Consider the following 6,180-nt stretch of genomic DNA (forward strand, 5'->3'; position numbering starts at 1 on the left):
AAAATACTACTGTAGACGATGCACAATCATTTGAAGATTCTTTCAGAATCAATTATTTCTTTTATATAGTAGATCAAGCAATTGGATCACTTGAACGAAGGTTTGATCAATTCAATTCATATGAAAAAAAAAATTGGATTTCTATTTCCTTTTGACAAGTTAAACTCATTGGATGATGCTAATTTGAAAGCATGTTGTGATCATCTTGATATTGTTTAAAGACATGTAAATTTTTCGATATTGACGGCAAAGATTTATTTCAAGAATTAAAACTTTTGTGAAATCCTTTACTAAAAGAAATAAAGACGATTTTTGATATAATGACTTATTTGAAAAGATTGGATTGCCTTTTCAATTCATGTATTGCTTATAGAATATTATTGACAATTCTTATTATTGTAGCACCAGCTGAAAAATATTTTTCAAAATTGAAGTTATCAAAATTGATGGCGAAAATTTATTTCAAGAGTTAAAACTTTAGCAGAATTATTTACTTTAAATAGAGACAGTTTTTGATATATTGACTTATTTGAAAAGATTGGATTGCTTTTTCAATATTTATATTGCTTATAGAATATTATTGACAATTCTTATTACTGTTGCGCCTGCTAAAAAAATTTTTCAAAATTGAAGTTATTAAAATCTTCTTTGCGATCAACCATGTTACAAAAACGATTGAATGGATTAATTTTGATATCTATGTTAGATTAATTCAGAATTTAAGAAGGAGAATTAGCTTTTGAGATTTATTGAAAAACCTTGTCCTTACATGCTGCCCTCTTCTCCATATATATACAAATCGAAATATGACTTTACAAGGAAATTATATCCTATATATGCTATACAATCCCTAAGAATATAAAAATACAAATATGGAAAGATCTTCATATTATATACGGTAACACCCCCCCTCAAATTGATGCGGGGAAGTCAACCAGCAACAATTTGCTAACAAGAAATTGATGTCGTTGTCGAGTCAAAGCCTTGGTGAAGATGTTGGCAACTTGAAGATCAGAAAAAATGTAAGGAAGAGATATAACCGACCCTCCAATGCGTCGCGGATAAAATGACAATCAACTTCAATGTGCTTGGTGCGCTCATGAAAGACAGGATTATTAGCAATTTGGATAGCACTCGTATTATCAGCATGAAGAGAAGTAGAATTAGCTTAAGGAAAACCCAGCTCCTCCAAAATACCGCGTAACCATATAATTTCTGAGCAAGCCATAGACATTGCACGATACTCAGCCTCAGTAGAGGACTTAGAGACACGATCTTGTTTCTTACATTTCCAAGAGATCAATGCATCACCAAAAAACACACACCAGCCCGTAGTAGAATGACGTGTATCCGGGCAACCAGCCCAATCAGTATCACTATAAGCAACAAGCTAAAGAGATGACCCTGTAGGAAAGAACAATCCACGAGAAGGTGACCCGCGAAGATAGCGAATAATGCGGCGGACTGCAGCAAGGTGAAGATGCCAAGGAGAAGACATAAACTGGTTCACTTGATGGACGGCATATGAGATGTCCGGTCTAGTAGTGGTCAGATAGATAAGACTTCCAACCAAGCGACGATAGAGTGTGGGATCATCCAGGAGATCCCCTTCATCTCTTCTGAATTTCACATTTACCTCCATAGGGGTATCAACCGAAGAGGTATCCTCCAAACCAGCTAATGTGATGAGATGTTGAGTATACTGATGCTGGTTTAAGAAAATGTCATTGTCTCGATGATGAACTTCCAGCCCTAAGAAGTAAGTGAGGCGACCCATGTCCTTCATATGGAAAGTGGCATGCAACAGATTTCGAAGTTTAATAATCACACTACAGTCAGTTCCAGTAATAATTATATCATCCACATACACCAAAAGGAGAACAATGCCTGCCGCAGACTTGTGGAAGAAGAGAGAAGAATCAAACTGACTTTGTGTAAAATCAAATGTAAGAAGCGTACCACGAAATTTTTCAAACCATGCCCGGGGGGCCTGCCTGAGTCCATACAAAGATCGCCTTAACTTACAAACATCATGAAGAGAAGTAGCAGGTAAACCAGAAGGAAGCTTCATATAAATCTCCTCTTGAAGATCACCATAAAGAAAAGCGTTCTTCACATCCATCTGATGTAGTTTCCATGACTGGGAGGCAGCAATAGCTAATATTGTTCGAACCGTGGTCATTTTGGCAACAAGGGCAAATGTTTCCTCATAGTCAATCCCATATTCCTGTTTGTTACCTAGAGCTACAAGTCTAGCTTTGTATCGATCCAAAGAACCATCAGGCCGAAGTTTGACTGAGAAAACCCATTTACTCCTAATAGGCTTGACTGTAGAAGGACAAGGAACAATGTCCCAAGTATGATTCTCCTCAAGGGCATGAAGTTCTGCTTGCATTACATCCCGCCAACACTTATGTTCCATAGCCTGTTTCTAGCAAGAGTGAATAGAAATAGATGATAAAGTAGTTACGAGGGAAACAAGGGGAGAGAAACCATACCGATCAGAAGGCCGAGAAGGACGAGTAGATCGACGAAGATTGGTGACAGATGTAGCAGGATCAAGTGTTGAGTCGAGATCACGAGGGGGCATAGAGGGAGTACGAACAGACTCATGTGGACGACGGCGGGCATACACAAAACCATGTTTAAACCTTTCCACAACCAGAGAGGAATCAGAAAAACTCGACAAAGGAGAGAATGTGGCAGATGGGGGCTCAACATGAGAGTGAAAGAAATATTGATTTTCAAAGAAAACCACATCTCTAGAGATACGAATACGACGAACATTAGAATCATAACAAACATATCCTTTTTGTGAGGTAGTATAGCCAAGAAAAGCACATTTAACTGACTGAGCAGTAAGTTTATGTCGTTCATGAGCAAGGAGATGCACAAAGCAGGCACAACCAAATGTACGAAGATCAAAATATAATGGAGGACGACCAAACAACCTAAAGTAAGGTGAATCATGATTTATTGTAGGAGATGGTAAACGATTAATTAGAAGAACAGCAGTAGATAGTGCTTCACACCAAAAACGAGGAGGAACGGATGATTCAAGTAAAAGAGTCTGTACCACATCTAGAAGATGGCGATTTTTCCGTTCAGCAACACCATTCTGTTACGGTGTCGAAGGACAAGAACGCTGAGACATGATTCCTTTGCTTTGGAGAAAGGCTTGAAACTCATTAGACATATACTCTCCCCCAGAGTCAGATCGTAGGATTTTGATAGTGGCAGAAAACTGATTCTCAAGAAGAGCAAGAAAGCGCTTAAAGCATAAGAAAACTTCAAACTTAGCCCTTAAAAAATAAACCCAAGTGAAGCGACTAAAGTCATCAATGAAAGTAACAAAATACTTGTAGTGAGCATGAGAAACAACAGGGGCAATCCCCCAAACATCACTATGGATAATATCAAAACATTGTGAGGCATGAAATGCATGAGAAGGAAACGGTAGAACTTTACTTTTGCCAATTTTGCAAGTTGTACAATCAAACGAAAGATCAAGTAAAGAACTTGTTTTATTTCCCAATAAACCAAAATTAAATAAAGTACGAAGTACATCCGAGTTTGGGTGGCCTAAACGTTTATGCCACATTTTATTTCCAGTATTATCAGTACGACATGCTAAGGAAAGTAAAGGAAAACAGGGAATGACTAGGGAAGGAGAAATATGTAAAGGGAATAGTCGTCCCACTTTAGGCCCCTTCGCGATCAGCTTCCCGGACACTGGATCCTGCACAACACAGCCAGAGCGAGAAAAATGGACATTATAATTATTGTCAACCAATTGACCAACAAAGATAAGATTCGTAGAAAGGGTAGGAGATACAAAAACATCATATAAGGATGGGGAAGGATCACCAATAGCACTTATAGGCAGAGAATTGCCATCGGCGGTATTAATTTTCATATTGCCATCATATTTTTGGACATTGGAAAGGAGATCAGTTGTATTAGTCATATGATTAGAGGCACCGGAGTAAAAAAACCATGGCTTAGAAGAAGTGGAGTGATTACCTGAGATTCCAAAAGCAGAAAAAATCATCTGTTGTACCATTTCAAGAGTGAGTGTGTTCGGATTTGGACTATGAGCAACTTGCGAGGCAGTATGCAATGTAGCAGAACTAGAGACACTAGAGGAGGCATGATATGCTTTGCTGTGTTTCCTTTTAGGGCGAATGGGACAAGCTGAGAGAATATGACCCGGTTTCTTGCAATAATGACAAGATTTCTTAGGACAATCACGAGCAAGGTGACCAAAAACTTTACAGTTATAGCACTGGATATTACGCATGTCCTGATTCCTATTCCTCCCTTGTGCTGCATAAGCTACAGGAATCGAAGTGTCGACAGTAGTCCTTTGTTCCAATGTTGCTTGAGTTGAGATACGTTGTTCTTCACGGAGAAGTTCACTCAAACATACATCCAAAGATAGTACCGGATGACGATTCATCAGATTAGAAGGTGCAATCTCAAAATCTGAACGCAGCTTCATCAAAAATTGGTCTCCCTTACTTGTTTCATGCACTTTTTGAACAGCAGAAAGAGCTGCAGCGGGAACATTAGCATAAACAATATTCGAATAATCAGTCCAGAGATTTTGGAAACCCGAATAATAATCCTCAACTGAAAGACTTCCTTGGGTAAAATTAGCCATCTCATATTCCAATTGGAAACGTCGAGCCGTATTGTCCTGCTTGTAAATCTTGCTCAAGTAATTTCACATATCAACAGCTGTTTTATACGATCTCAGATTAAGTACAATGTGAGGCTCAACCGAGCTAAGAATCCATGTCATAACCCGAGCATCCTTTATTTCCCACTTAGATAAAGCATCGACATCTGTAGGGACAGGATCACTTCCATCGATATGACCCCATAACTCCTTTCCTTTGACAAATAATTGAAATTGAAACTCCCAAGCAGAATAATTCTTTCCAGTAAAACGAATGTGAAACGAATCCGAAGACATGATGAAATAAATGGCCCACTATATTATTATTGAACAAATAAAATACTCTTGCAGGTTATTAAATTCAACCAACTGCAGCCTTCAAGCCAAACACCAGACAGTGAACAGAGGTACCCTAGAACAGAGGCACCCGACTCCCACCAGACCCAGACAGCGAATCAACACCAACGAACCCTCGCCGGAAGAGGAGACCCAAACAACTGAGAGAATCGACCGGGAAGAGAAGACAAGAAATCCAACAGAACCCGACAGAGACCCACTGGAATCGGAATGGGAAGAATCGAACAGTATCGTTAGAACTAGAACCCGACGACCAGAAGCTCCAAATCACCCTACCAAGAATCGACAACCAGAAGCGCCGAACACAACCCAGATGGAGTCGCCGAAGGAGAATTGACGGCAAGAATCAGGTACCAGGCTCTGATGCCATGTTAGATTAATTCAGAATTTAAGAAGGAGAATTAGCTTTTGAGATTTCTTGAAAAACTGTGTCCTTACATGCTGCCTTCTTCTCCATATATATAAAAATCGAAATATGGCTTTACAAGGAAATTATATCCTATATATGCTATACAATCCCCAAGAGTATAAAAATACAAATATGGAAAGATCTTCATATTATATACGGTAACAATCTATTGAGCAATGCTTTCTAGAAAATATTGATTACGAAAGTTTAATTAATAAGCTTGCTTCTAAAAATGCAAGAAGAAATATTTTTACATGATTTTTTGCATTTTAAGATTTACACTTGTGTATATATATATATATTTCGATGTTTGCTTATATGGAATTGCACGAAGAAGCTAGTGGCTTGGATGGTTCTTTGTTGATCACGTAAGAATTTTGATGAAGTTCGAGAGATGCTTTTGAGCTTTATTTATGTCTTTCTTGTTTATGTATGCTAAAAAAAAAAAACCAAATATTTTAATATCATATTTTTGCAATGAAATAATATTATTGAAATATTTTTTTAATATATGTTTTAGTTACTTGAAGGGGACATCATTTTAAAATCTCGGCAGGGCACCCAAAATCTCAGGGTCAGCTCTGTTGAGGAATATTACATTAGTCATCTCAAGAGCGTTGGTAAGGACTCAAACAACCTCATCTTGGTGAGAAACATCCTTCACTTGCTTCAAACGACTGTCAATATATACATACAAAACGATGAATGCAAATACGAAATTTATTGAATATGA

This window comes from Olea europaea, unplaced genomic scaffold (genome assembly GCF_002742605.1).
Source record: "Olea europaea var. sylvestris unplaced genomic scaffold, O_europaea_v1 scaffold2687, whole genome shotgun sequence".
Classification (NCBI taxonomy): domain Eukaryota; kingdom Viridiplantae; phylum Streptophyta; class Magnoliopsida; order Lamiales; family Oleaceae; genus Olea; species Olea europaea.